The 24928-nt window shown below is 35.6% G+C and overlaps 1 pseudogene across 1 annotated transcript; it reads right to left on the reverse strand.

Annotated features, from left to right (window-relative positions):
* Nucleotides 1-15102: 15102 nt before the first annotated feature.
* On the reverse strand, nt 15103-22509 carry LOC143615830 (acylamino-acid-releasing enzyme-like; annotated as a pseudogene). Its single transcript, XR_013150548.1, has 17 exons — nt 22370-22509; nt 21519-21694; nt 21136-21445; nt 19708-19935; nt 19310-19591; nt 19111-19243; nt 18847-18998; nt 18512-18594; nt 18284-18414; nt 18136-18214; nt 17478-17652; nt 17310-17370; nt 17117-17239; nt 16838-17035; nt 16675-16743; nt 16509-16582; nt 15103-15363 (listed from the first exon to the last, which is right to left on the reverse strand). The product of XR_013150548.1 is annotated as an acylamino-acid-releasing enzyme-like (transcript).
* Nucleotides 22510-24928: the final 2419 nt, after the last annotated feature.

Raw genomic sequence — 24928 nt, forward strand, 5'->3', positions numbered from 1 at the left:
CCTTTCGAACTAGATACGGCCATTATGAGTTCTTAGTGATGCCTTTCGGGCTAACTAATGCGCCGGCTGTATTCATGGATCTGATGAACCGCGTGTGCAAACCATACTTGGACAAGTTTGTGATTGTGTTTATAGATGATGTTTTGATTTACTCTCGGACCAAGGCCGAGCATGAGCAACACCTGAGATTGATTTTGGAATTGTTGAGGAAAGAAAAGTTGTATGCGAAGTTTTCCAAGTGTGAGTTTTGGCTTAGAGAAGTTCATTTTCTCGGTCACGTTGTAAACGAGAAAGGAATACACGTCGATCCTTCCAAGGTCAAGGCCATCGAAAACTGGGAAGCGCCAAAAACCCCAACTGAGGTGAGGCAATTCCTAGGACTAGCTGGCTACTATCGACGCTTCATTGAGAACTTCTCCAAGATAGCTCTACCTCTGACCGCGCTAACTCAGAAAGACAAGAAGTTTGTTTGGGGCGAAAATCAGGAAGCAGCATTTCAAATGTTAAAACAGAAGTTATGTAGTGCGCCAATTTTGTCTCTGCCCGAGGGGACGGATGACATCGTCGTTTACTGCGACGCTTCACATCAGGGACTCGGATGTGTCCTTATGCAGCGAGACAAAGTCATAGCGTATGCCTCGCGCCAACTCAAGACCAATGAAAAGAACTACACAACGCATGATCTGGAACTTGGAGCGGTTGTCTTCGCGCTAAAAATCTGGCGCCATTACCTCTATGGTACAAAGTGTATAATCTTTACGGATCACAAGAGCCTTCAACATATATTTGATCAAAACGATTTAAACATGAGGCAACGAAGATGGGTGGAGTTGTTGAATGATTATGATTGTGAAATTAAGTACCACCCTGGAAAGGCGAATGTGGTAGCAGACGCGCTAAGTAGGAAGGGGCGAATAAAAACGCTACGAGTCAAGGCTCTAAGGTTGACCATTCGCGCAGATCTCTCTACCCGCATCAGAGACGCTCAGCAAGAAGCCTTGAAACCAGAGTTTGTTAAAAACGAATCCCTTGGGGGTATGATTAAGGATTTGGAGCTCAAAGAGAACGGCAATCTATATTTCGCTAACCGCATATGGGTCCCTCTCAAGATAGGATTGCGCGAGCAAGTATTAAACGAAGCTCACAAGACGCGATATTCTATACATCCTGGCGCAGACAAGATGTACCAAGATGTTAAAGTACTGTATTGGTGGCCCAATCTTAAAGGCGCCATCGCGACGTATGTCAGTAAATGCCTGACGTGTTCGAAGGTGAAGGCCGAATACCAGAAACCGTCGGGGTTACTTCAGCAGCCAGAAATTCCCATGTGGAAGTGGGAACAAATCTCTATGGACTTCATCACCAAACTGCCAAGGACATCTGGGGGTTACGACACGATCTGGGTTATTGTAGATCGGCTAACTAAGTCAGCGCACTTCCTGCCGATCAAGGAAACCGATAAGATGGAAAAGTTAGCCCGATTGTATATTCGAGAAGTAGTTTCAAAACATGGAATCCCAGTGTCCATCATTTCTGATAGAGATAGTCGGTTCACCTCAAGGTTTTGGAGATCGTTACAAGGGGCTTTAGGTACTCGTCTTGACATGAGTACGGCATATCATCCCCAAACGGATGGGCAAAGCGAGCGAACAATCCAGACATTGGAAGATATGCTGCGCGCTGTGCGCAATCGATTTCGGAGGTAGCTGGGATACTCACCTCCCATTGGTTGGATTTTCTTACAACAACAGTTATCACACAAGCCTCAAGGCTGCGCCGTTTGAAGCTTTGTATGGGCGCAAGTGTAGATCCCCACTCTGCTGGGCTGAAGTGGGTGACAAGCAAATGACTGGTCCAGAATTGATCCAAGAAACAACAGACAAGATTTTTCAGATACGGGACCGCCTTAAGACAGCGCGCGACAGACAGAAGAGCTACGCAGATGTGCGAAGGAAACCGTTGGAGTTTCGAGTAGGGGATAGAGTACTTTTGAAAGTCTCTCCATGGAAAGGAGTCCCTCGTTTCGGCAAGCGAGGAAAGTTGAATCCGCGCTACATTGGACCATTTGAGATCCTGGAAAGGATCGGTCCAGTTGCTTATAAACTCCGTTTACCCGCCGTACTCAGTGGAGTTCATGATACGTTTCATGTGTCCAACCTCAAAAAGTGTTTATCTGACGAAACGTTGATTTTGCCGTTGGAAGAGATTCACATCGACAAACAACTGCACTTCGTAGAAGAACCTATAGCAGTAACCGATTGGAAAGAACAAAAGTTACGCAGAAGCGGAATCAAGTTAGTAAAGGTTCAATGGAACTCAAGGAGTGGGCCTGAATTCACTTGGGAAAGAGAAGATCAAATGCGCATGAAATACCCACACCTCTTTCAGAGCATGGCTTCTGCCAGCAACGTCTCCTAAATTTCGGGACGAAATTCTCTTAACAGGGGGAAAATGTGGCACCCGGTAATTTCCCAATCCTATAAACTAAGTAATCAACCTAATAATTAGGTGATTGTGAGTATTATGCGCGCTATATTAGAATCAGCGCGGGCAATTGTTATGTTCGCCCTGCGCGAGCGCGCTATATTAGAATCAGCGCGGGCAATTGTTATGTTCGCCCTGCGCGAGCGCGCTATATTAGAATCAGCGCGGGCAATTGTTATGTTCGCCCTGCGCGAGCGCGCTATGTTAGAGTCAGCGCGGGCACGTTATGTGCGCCCTGCGCGAGCGCGCGATGTAAAAACCAGCGTGGGCATATGTTATATGCGCCATGCGCGAATGTTTTGGCTTTATGTTTTCATGTAACTTAACTTTATGTTGTCTAATGGGTTGACCGTCCCGCATGATGCTAAGGCGGGTGCATCCTAAATCGTTTATGCGCGTGCGGAAGGGGACTAACCTCCCCGCATGACGGGAACATTGAGAGCTAGTTTGTCTGAAGCTCCAAGATGGAATTGACTTCAACATGACTGATCACTATGTTGAAATACCAAGCCCACCTGGAGAATCTACAAATGAAACTCAATGTCCCTAACTGCGAGAAGGTTACGTACCTACCCGCAGCAAAGAAATGTCCTTCACGCAGAAAGCTATGCGCACAAAGTAATACGCGCAGAACACTTAGTCTACTCTCCAGATGTAAGGAGATTACTCCCGCCCAAAAGGAAACAGTAGCGTGTTTCAGAGATTTTCCACTTTTTACTGTACACTGACAAAAGTACCTGAAAAAGCACACTGTAACATGAAAAGTCAATTGTCAGCCACCCTACTCCCACCAACCACAGACCTGCATGTCCTGACCAAATCAAATCAAAATCTTTTATCCACTGCTCCACTTTTAAATAAATAATAATAAATTCCATACTTTATCATCATTACACCTAGATATGAAAAGATTACAATTCCCTAAAGCAAGGGATTGTGTTCCCTTGAGTTTGCCTATAAATATTTAACCCAAATTATCACCCAAACACACTTCAAACTTCTCTCTTAAGAACTGCAAACTTGCACTAATCATCTCCCAAGCATCCGTTGTTTCCATTTCCGATCCTGTTACTAGGTAAGCCGAGATTATAACCTTGAGATCTACTTTCCAACCCTTATATTCTCCTATTTCTTGATCTTAATATGTATACTTCTTGTTATTTAATCGTATTCTAGACCTTCAATTCAAAGGCCAACACCAAGAAAACCCGAATCTCGATTAATCTCTTAACAAGAACCACAGGTGAGTCTCACAGCCCCTATTTTCACTGTTTTCACTATTTTTAAACTGTTTTCGGGGCGAGGGACACGTACTTAAATAACGTTTTATCATGGTATACTTACAAGCTATGCAAGCGATTATGTGTTTAAATTATGTTTCATGATGAGCAATGCAAACGGTTATCTATGGTTTTCGATGTTAGTGCACCAGATTTGAGTAAGTGATCACTTTACCATTGGAACTCTAAGGGTAGGGACTGCTGGTTTGATCCACCCACTCGTAGGGGTCGCACCTCTTACACAGACGAGTGCCTAGCACGGGGCAGTACTATGGGATTGAGCCCGCTCGTAGAGGTCGCTCCTCTTACGCAGACGAGCGCCTTGTTTTCCGGCACAACGTCCGCGCGTAACCCGCGGGACGGTATTATTCGCTCGTAGAGGCAGCGCCACTTACACAGACGAGCACGATTTTTCAGAAGTGTCCGCGCGTAACCCGCGGGACGGTATTACTTATTTCGCTCGTAGTGGCAGCGCCACTTACCCAGACGAGCACAGTTCCCAGAAATGTTCGCGCGTAACCCGCGGAACGATTTTATCAGAATATGTTGATAGAACTATGTTTTACCAAGCATGTGTTTTAATGATGCTATCAGAATTATGTTTCAGAATGATTTGTATCAAGATTATGATGCAATACGATTTATCAAGTTACTAAAACTTGTGAACTCACTCAGTTTATACTGATTCAAATGTTTTTACGTGTCTTTCAGGAGATAACTAGGTAGCGCATGGAGTCACACTTAGAGCACCTCACGCTGAACATCTAAAACTAGCTTTTTGGAAGATTTTAGTTCTATCCCTTCGATGCGCGTGGTTGTTCCCGCCGCGCAAGGGGATATGGCGTGGAAATCTTCAACAGTTTTTATACTTGGACGTTTTTATGTAAATTTTAACAATGTAATGTATTTGTATTAAACATTTCATGCGCAATGAAAATCTTACTTTGCTTGCAATGGCCCGTGCTTAAGTATCAATCCCCACTCGCGCGCGCCCGGCTGTTTCCGCCGTTCAGGGCCGGGTGTGACAGTAATACACAATGGTAATTACATAATACAAAATGGGCTGAACATAATACACAATGACTAAAACAAAATGATGAGTAGAAAGACACAGTAACGAACAAGAGACAAGATGACGAGCATAATGACAAAATGAAGAACAAAAGACACAATGACGTACATTTTGTTTTAAACTAGGTTGTTACCTAGCGCGTTGCGCCTGGGCGCACCGGGCAGTTATGAGTTGGTTACACCCGGGCGTCGTTTATGTAAATTAATGTGAATTCGGTTAGTATCGGCTACGTTATTTACGGTATCAAAACTAAACCAAAAAAATAATTTCTCAAACTAACGTATTTTAAACAAATTAAAAACGAAACACCACATACCTTACTTTTTCATTGGTTGATTTAGTATGAAATCTATAAATACAAAAATCTATTTTCTATATAAAAAACACACAAGAAAAACCAAGAAAACTTGATTCAAGAAGGCTCGAACTTGGGACTTGCAAGTTGCAACAATACAACACCATCATCACATCAGCTTACCTTTTTGTTACTTTTATTACTTTCAAATGAACACATACTAAAAAAGGCGCCTATAAGAAGGCTCGAACTGAGGACCTATAGATTATAACAGCACAACCAAACCACCAAACCAACATCGATTTTTGGTAACTTAAGTAGTTTCAAGTATTGAAATACCAAAAAAGATGCTGAAATAATAAAGAAAAATTAAACTTAGTGGTTGCCATGTGGTAGCCACTGATTGGACCTATATACCCTGCTATTGTAGCGGCTACAGTGACTGGACATTGTCCTTTAATATATAGTATAATTTTATCTTTAATATAAAATATAGAAAATCAATTAAAAAAACACAATGTATGTTTTTATGTTTCTAGCGTTTGATGATAGTAATCTGGCGAATATGTACAGGAAGATCCACCAACGAGAGCTTGGGTTTCCGGATTGGATTAGCAAACAGCCTAGAATGATCATTCAGAAGCTTTTTGATCCGAATCCTCATACAGGGATGAATTCGGATTCGAACAAGTACAAGACGCGGATGAATGCGTTTGATTTGATCTCAATGTCATCAGGGTCTGGCATTTTCGAGGAAAAAATTGTCAGGAAGGAGAGTCGGTTTACGACGAATTTGACGGTGGCTGAGATCGAGAAGCGGGTGGGGGAAGTTGGGGTACAGGATGAAGAGGATCAAGGATAAGGAGAATTGGAATAGGGAAGTGGTGGGGTTGGTGAAAGGGCGGGTGGCGGTCGAGTTGTTCTGGTGGAGATGACGGTGGTGGTGGTGATGGGTTGATTGAGGTGGATTGGGAGGAGATGAAGCTTGGCTTTCAAGATGTTGTGGTCTCATGGCATTGTTAGATGGTCAATTCATTGATTTTGTTACTCAAAGGTGTAAATATTTTTAATTCTTATTGTTATTGATGTTATTATTATTTGTTTGTTTTATAAGATTTGAACACAATTTAACTCCTAAATAGTTGCTAGCATGTGTCTTTATGTTGTAAAAAAAATAAAAATTAGTTAGGACTTTTAAAAGGTTCAAAAAGCTTGCGACTCATGGCTTGCTAGATAAAAATTTGAATAAAACTAGCTAACAAAATTTGATTTGAAACGACCTGAGCTGAGTTGGCTTATTTTGAAATCGAGCCAAAATCCACTCAAGCTCAGATCATGGCTCGGCTCATTGGCTAGATCTATTTAGGCTCGTTTAATTTCAAAATCCAGCTGGAACATTGCTGCCTCATTTAATTTTAAGCTTGAGCTCGGTACCACACCACTTAAGCGTGAACAACCCTAATGAAAATCAAGTTTTACATCTTAAGGAACGAAAGTCTTTGAAAATCAAGTTTTACATCTTTAGGAACGAAAGTCTTTCGGTCACTTAATTTTATGGTGTTGAGCTTATATGTTATAGTAATATATTACATTACATTAGTTATATAATTAATAATAAAAGAAAAGGTCAAAAACATGTATCCAATCACTAGAAGTTAATTAAATTTGCAACTATAATGTGCAGAGTCACATGCAACAAAACACTGCATTTGACTAATAATGTAAGTGTTTTTGTTGTGGCTCTCAACGAGACCAGTTACAGAAGCCCTCAGGCCTCAACATGCAATGTATCAATCTCTCATGTTCCAATCAGGGTTAATAGATAGTTAGATACTATGTTGGTGAACCGTCACATGATATAACTCTATATTTTAATAAGTTGCAATATGATGGAAAAAAAGCCCCAAATTACACCTGTTAGGTTGATGGAAATGATGCTGTCTTTAACCATTGATTCCCAGGAATAAGCCGGAGACTAAACTAATGAAGTGACCAATTTTTAGAATGTAAGGGTGTTCACCAAGCGTAGCGTAGTGGGGTGAGTTGTGGCGTTTTGGAGGGAAAACGCATCCAAAACGTTGGGACCACATCCTCGCAACAGTTTTCGACGGTCACAATGTCTCTCAACGTTGTGTACAAAACTTTGAGTTGGAAGGAGGTGGGACTAGGAGGAGGGGACCAATGGAGATCAGAGATAAGACGTTTGGGGGCTTTTTGACTACGAACGGCCAAAACACCTCACCTCTCATCTCCATTGGTCCCTTCCTTCTCGTTCCACCTCTATTAAACTTCCAAGTTTTGTACACAACGTTAATAGACATTTTGGCAGTCCGAAATGCCACAAAACGCTAGGGGGGCGGGAACCATACATTTTGGATGCGTTTTCCCCTCCAAAACGCCACAACTCACCCCACTAAGCTTGGTCTTAGAGAGGGCGGGCTGGTGCGTGATGCCGGCCTCATCACGCGTGATGGCTAAGTGAACACCGCCGCCGGTCCCCCATCACGCGTGATGGGGGTGGTGTGCGTGATAGCCATCACGCAAGTGATGGGTGTTTATCGAGGAGAGATGTTGGGAGGTATCCGTTTGGGGGGATGGAGGGAGCCGTTCAGGAGGGTTTAAAATAAAAAAAAAAAATTATTTTACCTATATAAATAACTAAAACATATCTTCAAAACATACACAAATCCAACTCAAAATCAACTCAAATCCAACTCAAAATCTTCTACTATACACACCATTTTAACATATCAAATGGAGGATTCTAAGAAACGTGGGTCGGGTTCAAAGAAAACCCAAACCCGACCAAAGGTTCGAAAAAATCTAGGCGAACCGACGAGATTTCGGTTACAAGACGAACCCGACACAACCCAACCATTCCAACAACAACATTCCTAACAACAACCTTATCCACAACATTTTCAACCGTCCCAAAACCAACAACAACCTTCCCAACAACAACGTTATTATCAACCGTCCCCAAACCAATCGTATCAAAACCAACCTTTCATTCCACCTTTTTCTACCCAAAATTATCCAAATAATGTTTTTCAAATGTTTCAATCTCAACCGTCTCGACCGTCTCAACCATCTCAAATGTCCGTCGATCCCCTAGAGGATAACGATGTTATACATTAATTTGCAAGTGCTTTTCGTCACAAAGTGCGAAATTTGGATGAAGATGAACCCGCGGATGAGGAGACGCATCAAAAAAGTGTTAGGCGTTGGTTGCCCGATGAGGAGGTCGCCTTGACCAAGGCTTATTTACATTGCTCCGAATAAAAAAAAACACTCAAAACAAAAAAAAAAGAAGCGTTATGGATACGTATTAAAGAACATTTCTCGAAACTTCCCAGCGCAACCGAACGAAACAAGGATCAAATGATTAGCAAGTGGGGAGATTTAAATCGAAAAATGTCATAATTTAATGCTTGTTACGTCCAATTGGTAAGTATTTTAGTTTATTTATTTTATAATCTATTACTTTATTTTTACAATTGATATATATATATATATATATATATATATATATATATATATATATATATATTATGCTGGTGAACCATCACATGATATAACTCTATTTTTTAATAAGTTGCAATATGATGGAAAAAAAGCCCCAAAATACACCTGTTAGGTTGATGGAAATGATGCTGTCTTTAACCATTGATTCTCAGGAATAAGCCGGAGACTAAAAGAATGAAGTGACCAATTTTTAGAATGTAAGGGTGTTCACCAAGCGTAGCGTAGTGGGGCGAGTTGTGGCGTTTTGGAAGGGGAAAACGCATCCAAAACGTTGGGAGCACAACCCCGCAACAGTTTTGGACGATCACAATGTTTCTCAACGTTGTGTACAAAACTTTGAGTTGGAAGGAGGTGGGATCTGGAGGAGGGGACCAATGGAGACGAGTGATGAGACGTTTTGGGGCTTTTTGACTACGAACGGCCAAAACACCTCACCTCCCATCTCCATTGGTCCCTTCCTTCTCGTTCCACCTCTATTAAACTTCCAAGTTTTGTACACAACGTTGATAAAAATTTTGGCCGTCTGAAATGCCACAAAACGCTAGGGGGGCGGGAACCCGACATTTTGGATGCGTTTTCCCCTCCAAAATGCCACAACTCACCCCACTAGGGGAGGGGGGGGGGTGCAAATCTCCTCACACACAACACCCAATCAAATTGTGTCACATCACCAACCCCAAATCCATCACATTTTGATGGAATTTGGTAGGGGTGGTGGTGTGGTGTGGTGTGGTGTGATAGGAATATTTTTGTTTTGTTTTGTTTTTTGTTTTGCAACTTAAAAAATAAAAACAATATTTTACTAGAACTTAAAAAATAGTTTACCATCGACAAGATAGTAGCCACTTCTGTAATATCTCCCGTTGACAAAATACGGACAGAAAGGTGCGGTGCTATTTGTTACGCTCTGAAACAACGGTGATGTTTACAGAACAGTGATGTCGTTGTTTGAGCCGGGAACACCAAAATAAGAATGCCAAAGCCATAAATCATTTGACGCAAGCGCTTCTAATGAGATGGTCGGTCGTTTGATATCACCCCTAACATACGCCTCTCGCAACTCCCATGGACAATTCCTCCATTCGATATGTGTACAATCGATGCTACCGAGCATCCCTGGAAAATGCCATCTAGCCTCGTGCGCGGCGTAGAGATGTGTAATGTCGTGTCTTGTTGGTTTTCGTAGAAACTCTTTGCCATACAATTTTATAATCGCGTTATAAAAGAATTGTAGACATTCACGTGAAGTTATCTCAGATATTTGTAAGTATTCATCGAATTGATCGGGTGGGTAACCTGTCGCTAATTGATGAATAACGGATGTGCATTTTTGAAGCGCCGTAAAACTTCATTTGCCCCTCGCGTCGTAAGATTCTTGAAAACATTCTTCGTTTGCTTCGACGTCGGCTACAATCTTTAAAAAAAAGATTTCGGCAAACGAAAGGTTCCCTAAACATCTCGTCATTGTATTTCGGCTCCTCCACAAAATAGTCGTTCATTAGAACTTCATGGGCATGTATACGATCACGCTCCACCATTTTTTTCTTTGGACGGCTTGGGCCTTCAAGTTCGTTATATAACAACGGGAACCATTCGAGAATGTCATTGTCCGAAGACGAAGAGCTATCGGTGTCTAAGGGAACCAAATATTTCGGAAATTCCATATTTTTTTGTTGTGAATGAAAGGGGAGACTGAGAGTGTTTTGAGTTGGATTTGGTTTTGAGTTGGTTTTGGTTTATGTTTTGGTTTATATTGGTTATTTTTTTTATTTAACCCCACCCCCTCCCCAACGGTCATATTCATCTCGAAACACACCCCCTCACTGCGTGATGGCTATCACGCACAACACCCCCATCACACGTGATGGGGGACCGGTGGCGGTGTGCAATGAGCCATCACGCGTGATGAGGCCAGCATTACGCACCAGCCCGCCCCCTCTAAGCTTGGTCATACGGGTGTATGCACATTATGGATAAATAAAACCAACCAATGAGAATGAGGGGAACTTATTGAGATGTTGGAGGATGAAACCAATGTGTTTCAAACAAGCACAACACATATAATCATTTCATTCTTCTTAACCAATTCGGTTTCATGAAACCGAATTCATTTGGAGATTGGGGAACCCGATTTGCGAGGGATGGTTTAGAGGATAAAGCTGAACCAAACTGATGTAAAACCGAATGGTGCCCTAAATAGCCTGGGGTCGGTGCTTAAAAGGAATGAGATCAAGTTTTTTTATTTTTTCTTAAGGAAAAAGGGTGTGAATAAAAATATGTTTTAACTATGTTTCGAATCATCAATTTGTGGTTTTTTTTCTTTTCTTTTTAATTTAAGAAAGATTAAGTTAACTATATTTAAATACTATTAAAGCAATACAATTGTATAGATGGCACCATTCTAGGCCTTTCACATAGGATGCTACATAGATGTCATGTGTAATATTTCCTATTCTATTAATTTCTAGCAATTAAAATAAATCAATATTAAAATCCCTCCACACGGACCCATTTTACAATATTTATAACCCATGACCCCTAAATAACCCGCTTCGTCCACAGAAAACTATACCCGGTCCATTTTTCATAATCCACAACCAATTTAACCACTCATTTTTCTCTCTAACCTCCTCACGAAGATACGAACCCTAATTCTTTCGCTCATATCCAACATCGAACGTCTAAAATATTTACCAACAACTGTTGAATCTACTATGACTTTCTTCATTTCCAAGGTTATTGATGTCTCCAATCGATTCGATTCCGTTCAATTGGTCGTTCCTCAGAGACGATGTTATAACGATATTTTTGGTCATTTAATGATGATTATAACAGATCGATCATACGTTTAATATATTAAAGGTAATTTATTTCCGTCCAATTTCTTTAATTTCCGGCCACTTTCTTATTGTTTTGTTTACTAAATATTAAGAAGTGAATTTTTGTCTAATTTCTGATTTTTTTTCTGTCTAATTTGTTATTGTTTTCTTTACTAAATATTAACAAACATAATTTCCGTCCAATTTATGATTTTTTTTCCGGCCAATTTTGATTCAGTTTTATCAAAGGTCAGAAACTTCGAATTAATATTTTGTTAATTATAATTTTTTTGAATGTTTAATAAATTTGTTTGTAAATTATTTGTTTCATATATAATTTAACGGGTTATTTGTTTCATATATAATTTAGCGGAATCATATCGATTGGAGACAATATTGATCTTTAATATTCCAGAAATATCAGTTATAAATTTACTAATTTTTTATAATATTTTATATTATAATTTAAAATATATCTTACAATATAATATTTATCTTTCAAATATAATTTATTATAGAATTTTTAAAAAATTTAAATGTACATTAAGTTGATATGTTATTATTTAACTATAATTGGTATTCAAATCTAATTTAATATTTAACCTGTTGACTATAATTTGAAATTCAAATTTTATTTAAAGATTTGACTATAAAAACGATAATTAAGGAATAATAATTTATGTTTTTTATTATTGTTATTATTTGATTCCTAAAGTATTTTCAATTTATTATTATTAAATATAAACTGATTTCGGAAAAACCTTAAACATGGAAATATTAAAACTTATTATATATACATTCTAATAATACTTTTTTCAATAATCAATCGGTTATTTTTGGAGATGATTATTTGAATATAATTTTTGTTTTAAAGGTTTGACTATAATAACGATAGTTAAGGAAAGAATTTATGTTTTTTATTATTGTTATTATTATTTCATTCCTAAATTAAGCTACGTATTATTATTAAATATTAACTGATTTTTATTTCTAAATTAATTAGTCATATTAGTAAAATTAGAACCGATTTGATTTTAATTTTTGTGATTTGGCATTAACTAGAATAAGTTATCATTTTAATTTTCAAAAAACTGATTGTCAAACTACAAATACTTACCATAATTGTAATGTAATCTTACTTTAATTTACGTGAATATTAATTATTAATTAATACTAAAATAATAAACACGTTATTTTAGAACACAATATTCAAATTGACATAATTGCTAATAATAAATACTTAATATATCATAAATTAAATAACCGTTTTATCATCATTTTTAAATATTATTCGGCACATATGATTTGGTGAATATTATTTAACATGACAACTTTTCATAATTTATTAATATTATTATTTCCATGAATCAAGATATTTCAAATTATTTTTATCCTTACATGGAAAACCAAATTTAAACTTAAATTTTGGTCACTTATAAGTTTACCATTCGATATCGTATTCTTTATTGATATTCCATCATAACTGCATCCAAATTTCAATATTTTCGCTACAACCATGCATTTTTTTCAACGAATTATTAATATACATTTCACTTTGTTTTTCAAAAATTAAATTAATCACATATTAATTTTTTATTGTTATTATTTATAGTAGATTCAATTGATTATGAGATTCCACACCCGAAACATAATTTTCTTTTTATATTCACCGTTTTAAATTTGGTTATGTATGTTCAATTTTTTTTTTTGAATTTGTGTTCACAAAATATTAATGTCACTAAATTTCTCAATAATGTATAATAAACACGTATTATATTTTTACACATTTTAACTAATAATTTTTTAAACATAATATAAATCTTCTAATTATAACATCCAAACAATTTTATGGTCTAAATCTTCATAATGTTTTCAAAGAATATTAAAAATATTTGATAATTTATTTCCTATACGTTTATATTTTGTTTTCATTGATTTTGTATCATATTTTTTCACCTTTAATTATTTTCAAAGTCAACATAAATTTTTTTAATCTTTCCAAAGTTATTTAAAAATTCATTTATTGTAAAACGTTTTTAAGTTTTTCAAGTTTAACAAAATATTAATGCCAGTGATTTAAAATTTGTTGCAAGATTGGTAAAAAATCAAAAAGAATTTCATAATTTTTTGAAGTTGACTAATTTCAATTTTTTTATATTTTGTAACTATTTGAAAATATTTCAAAACGGGTTGTTTTAAAAGAGTATCAAATTTGTTAGGTATAAAATGACAGCCAAAAAATGTTTTTATTGATATCTCTTTTTGGTTTAATGGTTTAAGTTAGAAAGATGTTTTATGTTGTCATTTTACTTTGTTTATTGTTGTATGTTATTTTGTTTTAATAAAAACAACTTTATTAATGTTCAAATGGAACTCATTATTAAATATGTTATTATGGTATATTTAAATTGGATGCTATTGTTTTATTATATTTTCAGGTGGTGAAGCAAAATGGTTTCATTTGATAGAATGTTTGAAGAATTTGATTGTGGTTTAATATGAAATAACATGTTTATGTCTTTTGTTGATGATTTTTGGTTGTTCGATGTACATTAACGTATTGTAACTTTTAACTTTTAATATCTAGACAATGTAATTGGTTAACGTTTTGGTCCGAAAGTTGAAAAGGTATTGTGTTGCTTGAATTTGTTGTTTAAATTTATTATGTTTGTTGACATGTTTTTCCACCCGTGTGTAACACGAGCTATACCCTAGTTTATCAGTATGACAGTATCACATTTGTTTTTTAAATTTATTATATATGTCGATTTCTAAAATTACCTACTCGTTTTTTAAGTTAAGAAGGATGAAGTAAACCATTGAATCATGCATCACATATGTTTTTTAAATTCATTATATGGGTCAAATTAAAAAAAAAATACCTACATGTCTTTTAAGTAAAAATAAGATGTTTTTTCGAATTTATTATATGAGTTGATTTCTAATAATACCTACTCTACTCATTCTTTAAGTTAAGAAAGATGAAGTTAACCATTGAACCATGTATCACATTTGTTTTCTAAATTTAGTATATGGGTCGATTTCTAAAACACCTACTCAAGTTTTAGTTACATGGTCGTTGTATAAAATATAAAAAAATTGATGAGGTCACTTGACATCATTCAAATGCATGTGGCTTCGCACCTATTTTTGGGGAGAGATTGAGTTCATTCACACACATGTAGTCTACATAACTTTATCCATTAGGCAACCGGATGCTCTTAAATTTATATCCATTAGGCGAGATAAATATATATATCCCAAACATGATACAACACATTATTCGTAGACTTTTCTAGTATTTTTTTTAGAACAGACTTGCAGAGTCGTGTTTGTTTGTTACATATGATATGATAGTATCAAAACGAAATTTGCTATCTGCCCACATGTTGTCAGTTTGTGTTTATAAATGAGTTGGCTACAAATGATAACAATTTATGCAAACTACAACTAATATCTCAAAACAAACCATAATTGTTATCCTCTCAATAATTACTTAAAACAAACCCATCTAACAACACTTGTAACTACCTTTTCAATTATTAGCCAACCAAAGTTTTTCTCTTTTCAAATATGATATAATACAAAAGTTGTTAATTAGATTGCCAAAGTTTCAAAGGTTTTGTATGTTCAACTTTCAAGTTCATGTTTAAACTAATATCTGCATAAACCCGAATCCAACAGATATTCATGAGCAAAACCACATGTTTAAATCCAAGAACCACCGATAGAAAGATTTGGTTTAGAATTCAAGGACATGATGTATTGTTAAAAACACGGATTAGATCTATACAAACCTATCTGTCGGTTCGATATCAACATTACTTGCAATACTTCTTGAACCAGACTCCTATATTGACAAAGCTCTCAAAATCTGATTGTGGTCTGCGACACAAATCAATCACATATAAATATATGGTACATAAGACAAATAATGTGTTACTAAAAGTGATTAAACTACAAACACAAAATGGCACTAGATATTTGACTTTTGAGAGTCGATGTCAAACTAGAAAAATGAAAGTTAGAGGACATGCATGCAAGTTATGATAGAAATCAATAATGTATGTAACTAGAGGTGGCAAATGGGTTGGGTTGGGTTGGGTCGAACGAGTCATGGGTTGAAATGAGTCATGGATCAAAAGGAGTTTGGGTCAGAACGGGTCAATTAAGGTTTGGGTCGGAATAGGTTAGGGTCGGACCGGGTTTTGAGTTTTTTTTGTGAACGAGAATAACGGCGGAAACATTTTAGTTTTTTAAATTTTTTTGGTTTTTATTTATATTTTAAGTTATGATTTTTGTATTATTTTTTTTGAGGGGTTTTCTATTAAGATAAAAAAACCTCAAAAAAATATATTCAAAAATAATAATAAAAAAATTATAACTCAAAATATAAATCATAAACAAAAAAAAGTAAAAACACTAAAATGTTTCCTACGTTGTCCTCGTTCCATTAAAAAAAAGGCCCACCGAGAATTGAACCGAAACCGAAAAAATCGACGAAAATGAAACAAAAAGCAAAAACCGGACCACATCAATCGAAATCGAAAAAATCAATCAAAGCGAAACTAAAAGAATTCAAACCGAACAAAAACGAAACTGAAAAAACGGACAAAAACGAGTCCGGAATCGACCATAAAGAAACCAAAACCCAACCCGTCACGGGTGAAAACTCGTGTTGGCTTGAAACCAGAACCGAACCCGTTCCAATCTAAAACCCGTTTTGTGCCGAAACCAGTCTTGTACGAAAACCCGTTCCGATCCGAAACCTATCACATTTCCTTAGGACACTAACCCATATCGAATTATCGACCCATTTCTTTGAACTTGTCGACCCGTTTTGACCCGAAAATAAAAGAATGGAATTTCAAATAACTCATTTTGACCGATTTAGTTAAAACCTTTTACCCAAACCAACTCATTTAATTTTTAAAACAACTCAAATTGACTCATTTGAAAGGGTTTGGGTCAAGATTGCCACCCCTATATGTAACGTTTGATATATCATAACTTTGAAAAATGGGAATGTCCTGTTAATTGGATGCAAATCTTCGGGAAAAACAATCAGTTTCACCACAACTCCGTTTTCCTTCAATGCTCGAACATACTGTGGACCAACAAAATGTTTTACATTAGCAACAGCTGCTAAATGATGTAAATGTAGAGTAGTTGATTACAATGAAAAGCAATGGTCATTACTTGCAATCCTTGTGAAACCGGGACACGAAGATCTTTAGCCCCAAGGAGGAAAAGCGTAGGTGTTTTCACCTGAAAATATCAAATAATTAGTAAAAATAAACAAATACATATCAAATTAAGTATTCATAGTTCTATAAAAAAGTGAAATGACTATCCTATGTACCTTTGAAACATGCGAAATAGGGGATTTTTGATGAAAAGAATAGAGAAGTTCTGCTGACGGGGCTTCGGTATATGTAGTAGGCCACGAGGTTCCAAATGTTTCAACAAAGCACCAATCGGGTATATCCGATGTGCCAACCATCAATGCAAGATTACAGACCGGGTTCCTCGTGGCAGCTGCAGCAAATTTATCTGGTGCCTGCTCAAACTCATAGCACCGATAAATAACCGCTACTCATTCATAGTGTATAATATTTACAGAAAGATTAAGTTAAAATACCTGCCCAATTAAGTGAGTGGTTAAGAAACCACCGTGGGACCCACCAAGCACGGCTATTTTAGATGGGTTTGCAAGTCCCAGGTCAATAGCATGATCTATGGCTGCGAGGACATCATTTACATCCTTCATACAAGCAAACCAAATTAAAATGCAGAGAAAATTAAATTGTTAACAAAAAAAAATTAATTGACACCTGTGTTCCGATTTTGCCCAGAAGTGATTGCAATGCCTCCTCACCAAATCCAATTGAACCTCTGCAAGAACATTGTTATTTATGCTTCCAAATAAAACCAAAAAAATAGAAGAAATAAAACCAACAAGCCCTATTGTATTGGATATTATTTGGAACCAGCACACTTGCCTGTAATTCACAATTAACAGGCTATATCCAATTGAAGCAAGAAACCCGGAGGTCTTTGAGAAACTTGACAATGAAACAGTGTGAGGGCCTCCATGAAGTATTACAATCATTGGATCACACTCCTCATGCTTTGATTTTGAGGATACATATAGTGCTTCCATAGGTTTGCAAGCACCTAAAATGGATCAAGTTGCTAGCTAATTAGATGCAAATAAACTAAAGATGTAAAGATATACACCAACATTTATCTCATAAGGACAACGCAGTCAATCTCAGTGCCATAGCAGTTATCGGACCTCTAGCAGAATATCGGTACCGATAATATCAGAGAAATTAACCGAAATTTGACCGATATATCACTGATTTTCCCGATATTAGTTTTTTGGGTCTTAATTGTCAATTTTTAGTGTTTATTGTTAGTGTTTTAAGTCTTAATCAGTTCTAACTTGCTACAAATGTTAGTGTTCTGTAAGTTGCAAAAGATTTATTTGTTAATGGTAGGAGAGTATACTGAATTGTTAGTGTTAAATTGCTATATATATAAATTTGGTATGTTATTAAAATTACTAATATCCTACCGCAATAACCAATATCTCAAATATCGGTCCTTGACCGATATATAATATTTTCTTGCATTAACTTCTTAGAATAAGGATACCTTTTGTGAGGTTTTCAGAGGCATCCTTGACGGGTATCTTCAAAATGTCAAATTGGAGAGAAGAGAGTAACGATTTAACCTGTTTTAACCATATTATTCAAGTACTTTTTAGGAACTGTTAATAGAGTTACTGTCTCTAAAAGAAGACGGACATACCTTTTTTTTGAGATTCGGATGTGGGACTTGAAACATCGAGCCAGCGCCAGGTGGCATCTTTAGATTCCTCCTTTGTTATACTACCATATTTGATCTGAGGGACATCTACAAGGCTGCTAGATACTTCAAATGGGAACATGAAAACAAAATATATTTGTTTAGTGAAGTTCTCTTATTACTTATAAATCATATTTTGAAACAGATTAGGCTAATCTGGTACCAGCAAGGATGTTATCGCCATCAAGTGTAAGTAAACTCCATGAATGATTTGAATTACTGGGAGTGATTCTTGTAACTTTCCCACTGTAAACAGAGAAGTAAAACGATCAACTAAGATACCTGTAACATACAAGGTATATATTTGTAGCTTCCGACTAACACATAGTTTTTTTTGGCATAGATCGATAATATATAAAAAGAATGAAAAAAAAAAATCTTCTTTAAAAGGTGGTTTTCTCAGTTTTTTCGCATCTTTTAAATTTTCTCATGATCCCTCTCTTTCTCTCTCCAAACATATGTGTGTGTATGTGCGCGCCGCGCGCGTGCGTGTATTACCTTAACACATTCACAGAAAGTACAACTCCAACACTGCGCCAAAAGGAAGATATTATCATTGTAGAACCATCTGAAAGCCATGGTTTACTAAGCACATCAAAACAGTAGATTCCAGGGAAGCCATCATCCTCCGGACACATCACAACAGGAACCTAAAGAAACCAATGGTTGCAGGTTAATCCCGTGTTAACAGTGTTAAAAGTTAGCTTTAAAACCTCCAAAATATTAAAAGCTTAAAAATATGATGGCATGTCAGCTCTCCACATCAACAATCTTTGCAGGCTTTGGTTCTCATTCACTGTCCCATTCAATTTTATGAATAGAATGTGTGGCAGAATGTGCCCCAGTGTCTACACAACTTTTGGCAGATAAAAACACAAGAAACTTTCCATCTGGACTGAAAACAAATAATACCGTCATGAAAAAATGGTTTAAAAATTTAACTAAGCGTGCAATTACTTACGTGAAACGTGGGATGAAAGCACTACTCACACCATGAGTCAGATTAATAATAGATGGATTATCATTTACATCATTGTCACTAATTTCTGATCCAAATGATGGAGCTTTTACAGCATATATAGCACAAGGTCTATTATAGCAATATATCATTCCAAACTTCCTAGTGTCTGAAGGCCACCCGACAAAAAGCAAATACTCATGTAACCCTTTGGTTGTTGGGGCCCACACAACTTGTCCCACACTCAGTGACCTCTCAATCCCTTGTACAGCACGAACATCTCCACTAAAATAATAAAACAAAAGAATGTAAACTTTATATCAAAATTTGTTATTATTATTATTATTATTATTATTACTGTTATTATTATTATTGTGATAAAAGTTTGTGATTTTCCGAACCTGTTAATATTAATAACAAAGAGTGCAGGCTGCCTCTTTCCAACATAGGCTTCGCCCCAATCTTCCTCCCAATCCCCTTGACCTTTCCAAGTATTAACATCCTTATCGGTTGAATTGGAACCGCTTTTGTAACCATCTGTATGACTAAATGATGGCTTCTGCACAGCTGGTTCTTCTGCCACATAAGCAATTAAACTTTCATCTGAGCTCCATGAGATCCCCTCAAACCTATTCCAAACAATTAGTTAAATACTCATTCCATCAGTTGACACAAATTTCAGCAATTAGTTTTACACAAATGATTGACATCTTATACACAATCAATAATGATAAAACAGGATTAACATTCGGATCAAAGTCCATACAATCAGTTCTATGCATATGTATATGTGAATATATATAGAGAGAGAGTAAGGTTCATTACAACACACTAAATATTCAATCATATCAATCAATCATACCCAGTTAAGTCCCACCAACAGGAAAGCTATAAGTAGGGTCTAGGGAGGGTGGGATGTAGGCACACCGTACCTCTATCCAACGGGATAAAGAGGTGGCTTTCAGAGAGACCCTCAGCTCTGTAATACATATGTATGAGGCAATATATATTAAATGAGATAATAATAATAATAATAGTATTAATAATAATAATACTAATAATAATAGTAATAATAAAACAATACTAGTAATAATAAAATAATAATAATACTATATGGTGTGTGACCAAAATAAGGTAAATAGAAGCCTTAAGGTGCTCCTTTCTCCCTAAAAATCTTTAACTTTAATCCTACTTCTCCTAGAATTCCTATCTCCAACCATGTCCTCGGAGAGGTTTTGGTCTATCAAAATATTAAGAGAACAAAAAGAACAAACCTAAATCATTTAATTTTCCTATCAATGGTCCATATTCTTTGTAACTTTTTTAATTCTAACATACAAGTGGCTATGCTATCTATATATAAAAAAAACTATTAACTAATTTGTTCATAGTTTTTATTTTTTTTATTTTACCTACACATGTGTAGATTATGTGTAGAATATTTAACCTACACAGGATTTGCACATTTGTAAGTGCTATAAATAAACGAATTTTGCTTATACTTGACTAAAAATGTACTTAAACCATTTTCTTATATTTTATAACTTTTTAAGATTGAAAAAATGAATTATTTATTGTATTCTTGTTCTGGCAAAAAAAACTATGTTTTGCCTAGAGCCCTCTCCTCTGTGTGTGTGTATGTGTGTAAGAGTTCATCTTATGTCATTGGAGTAGCATTGCAATGAAACTTCTAAAATCTAAAGTATCTTCAAGCAGCAGTAACACATTACAAACAGACTCTTGTGCACCATATCACAATCATATTACATATACAAATCCAAACACCACCTAATATTTAACTTTGGAAGACTATTGTCAGAAAAACTTACCATCCATCTGCATACACAGAGCCATGTTTGGACTGAGGAACACGAAACTCCTTCTCTAACTGGGACGGGCCCCATATTTCAAATTGAGTTGGTGAATCATTTTCAGGATTTCTAACCACAAGCAGCTTTGAGCCTGATGGTGAAGGAACCATCAAAGATGCACCTGTAACATCGATTGGAAATGGTGTCCATTCAACATCTAAACCATCACTTGAATCTTCAGAGATCACACTTGACAATATAAGTTTCTTCTTCTTATTCGCTAACAGATTCGGTTGCGTTAGTGTAAACATAGCGTGAGTTCGCTGACCTGCAGCCCACAAGTTAGAAAACGATCCTAGTAAATATAATAAAAAGAGCATATGAAAATAGAGTGTGTATACCGGTGGATGACTTGAAGGTCCATGCTTTATCAAACGTAGACATGCTTACGAATTCTTTGTACAATTTAGATTGAGAGACGTACACCTCTTCCGTGAAGGCATCTAGTTTGGCTGCAACTTCTTTCACAGCACCAACTCCTGAGGCATCCATTACTGAGCAGATCCCGAGGCGTTTACTAGAAGATCAGTTCACAAACTAAAAATATAAAACTTATAAATAGATAAATCAAAAAGAAATATATCAACATGACATGTAATCATATGTTTTGAGAACCTAAAGACGATTGTTGTTGCATATTAAATTGAATTTCTAGTGTTTTCCGCTTAAGCATTTGCCAAATCATCCGAACCGAACAAGGTCTTGTTCACCTTCGTTGATGAAGCTTTTAGCGGACAAATGAACACCTAACTGGACGGACTTCCTTGTTCGTGTTGTTTTATTTGATTTGGCTAACCAAACCAAGAATGGTCAGTGTCAACGGTTGGGTCGAGGTACCAAGTTTGTGTTGTTGTTTCTCTTAACATTAGCATTCATATCCATATATTTTACTTATGAATCAATAATCTCTCCCATCGTCCACCAACACAATTGAACATATACGACGGCCTGTGTTTCGTTATGGTTCATTTAGTCAACCCTAGCTAATGTCAGATAATGAGACTGATTAAACAAATAATATTAGAAGCTTAGCTAGTATCATCAGTAGTATAATAATAATAATAATAATGAGTAACGCGATGGATGGATGCATGCGCAATCGTACAAGTAAACACCACAAGTGAAATGAATGGATCATAATAATAATAATAATAATGAATTGGAGAAATGAAATAGAATAGAGATTACGTACCGTAATCGATAAGAAGAAGATGATTGACGAAAGGATTTGGGCAATGGCAGTGGTAATGGTAGTAAATGTAAATGAGAGTTGAATGGAGATGTTGTAATTGAAATGGGAGTGGAGTTTGTTAAATATCTCACCACAAGCATCTCATACAAAAACAAAAGATTCTCTGTTCATTTATCATTGATTACTTTTATTATATCCCACTGATTTTATTGAGTTAATGGTCATTTTCGTCCCAGTGGTTTGCTACTTTCGCAACTTCAGTCCAAAATTTGTATTTTTGTCAATTTAGTCCTCATAGTTTTAAATATTAGCCAATTACATCCTATCCGTCTAACGGCATCCAGCTATGCCGTTAGTTTAAGGGTATTTTTGTCTTTCTCCTTTTTATTTTGAGTTATTGGTCATTTCCGTCCCTGTGGTTTGATACTTTTGCCAATTCAGTCCAAAGTTTGAAATTTTGTCAATTTAAGTCAGTTTTTTTCTATAACCCTAGAGAGCATTATCCAAGCCCAAAACAAGTCTGCATTTACTCTGTCGACAGCAGTAATCATACCCCCTCCTCTCGTATTTAGTTTCTAGACGGTTCCTAAACTCTCCCCCATGGTGGAATTCAATGGTAAAGTGGTCAAAGCAATTCCGTGAAACCGAATTATACGGAAAAAACTAAAAATCGTTTCTTTGATGAATGCATAATATTTAGGGTTTAGAGATTAACATATCATAACGAAAATCTGGGTCGTAATCAACTATTATACATTAATCAACAAAACAATTTTTAGTTTTTTGTGTATAATTCGATTTCAGGGAATTACCTTGACCACTTTACCATTGAATTCCACCATGGAGAAGATTTTAGGAAATGTCTAGAAACTAAATATAAGGGGGGGGGTATGATTACTGTTGTCAACAGAGTAAATACATACCAGTATTTGAGGTTGCTCGATGGTTTTGGGCTTGAATTATGCTCTTTAGGGTTATAAACAAAAAACATAAAAAATAAAAAAAACTGAATTAAACTGAACATTAAATTGACAAATTTTCAAACTTTGGACTGAATTGGCAAAGATATCAAACCACAGGGACTAAAATGACCATTAACTCAAAATTAAAAGGAGAAAGACAAAAATACCCTTAAACTAACGGCATAGCTGGATGCCGTTAGACGGATGGGACGTAATTGGCTAAAATTTAAAACTATGAGGACTAAATTGACAAAATTAAAAATTTTGGACTGAAGTGGCGAAAGTAGCAAACCACAGGGACAAAAATGGCCATTAACTCGATTTTATTTATAGATAGATAAGACGTTGTTTTCAAGGCTTCCAACATAACAAGGCCTGTGTGGATTGGGGTCATCGGCTCTGCAGCCTGTTTAATTTTTACAGAGTGTGGAGTCGATCTTTATTTCGAGCTACACTACTTTATTTATTCTTAATAAAGTTTTATATATTTATAATTATATATTTATTTGTTTGTTTATTTTTCAATTATAATTATATTAATAACATAACATATACCATTATTTAGCTATTTTTTCATAATAACATATAGGTTAATTAATAATTATCCCAAAACCCACACACATATATAGATAGATAACTGGCTCCTTTAGGCTTACGAGTCGGGATAATTATTAATTAACCTATATATTATTATCAATTGTAGTTTTGACCAAGTAAACACACAAGTTCATGATATAAATTGTAGTTTTTTAAATGAATAAGTAAACAGTTGTGTTGATAGGATATATATGTTACCCCCAAAATGTGTAAAATCGTTAAAAAGAGGGTGTGAGAAACTCACCTCGAAAATGAGAAATGATAGTTTGAACGAGTCGAACAAACGAAGCGGAGAATCACGGTGGATTATCCTAAACAAATAAATACATATGCTAGATTTTAACAACGAGTCTAAACGAAACGAAAACTACGGCAAGTTGAGAACTTGGGTATTTTTTTTATTTAAAATTATTTAAATAAAATGAATTAAAGTTTATATAAACCATTTGATATTTATTAGTTGAAGAATTATTTATAAATAAATAATTATAACTTATTAACATAAGCTTAACTAATAAGATTAAAACAAATTTATGATTAAACGTTTTTTTATTCTAGTAGCATAATTAATTAATTTACTAATTAATTAACTTAAATGTTTTGCATGAACTATTTTAAAGAAATTATATATATTAGTTTATGTTGAAATAAAATAAAATAAAATAAACAGTAATTATTCAACTCAATTATTTATTTAGAGAAATCTATTATATTAGTATCTATTATATTAGTTTCTATTATAAGCAATCTTTAATAAAACTGTTTTGTATATATCATCATATTTAAAAGAAAAGCTTTGTAAGTTTATGATGATCAATGAATTATAGCATTTGGATAATATTTATATTTGTTCTTGCAAAATAACTTGGTTTGATATAATATTTAGAAAATCAAAGTGTTTATCTTGGATATCCATGATCATATGGTAAGGCATATGGTTGAGATAAATGGTTGGGTAACAGGTTGTAGAAATAAATGGGTGGTGTTGAGTATATATAGG

The sequence above is a fragment of the Bidens hawaiensis genome, unplaced genomic scaffold (genome assembly GCF_021521415.1).
Source record: "Bidens hawaiensis isolate Kalapana, Puna unplaced genomic scaffold, B.hawaiensis_p1.1 tig00044639_1, whole genome shotgun sequence".
Classification (NCBI taxonomy): domain Eukaryota; kingdom Viridiplantae; phylum Streptophyta; class Magnoliopsida; order Asterales; family Asteraceae; genus Bidens; species Bidens hawaiensis.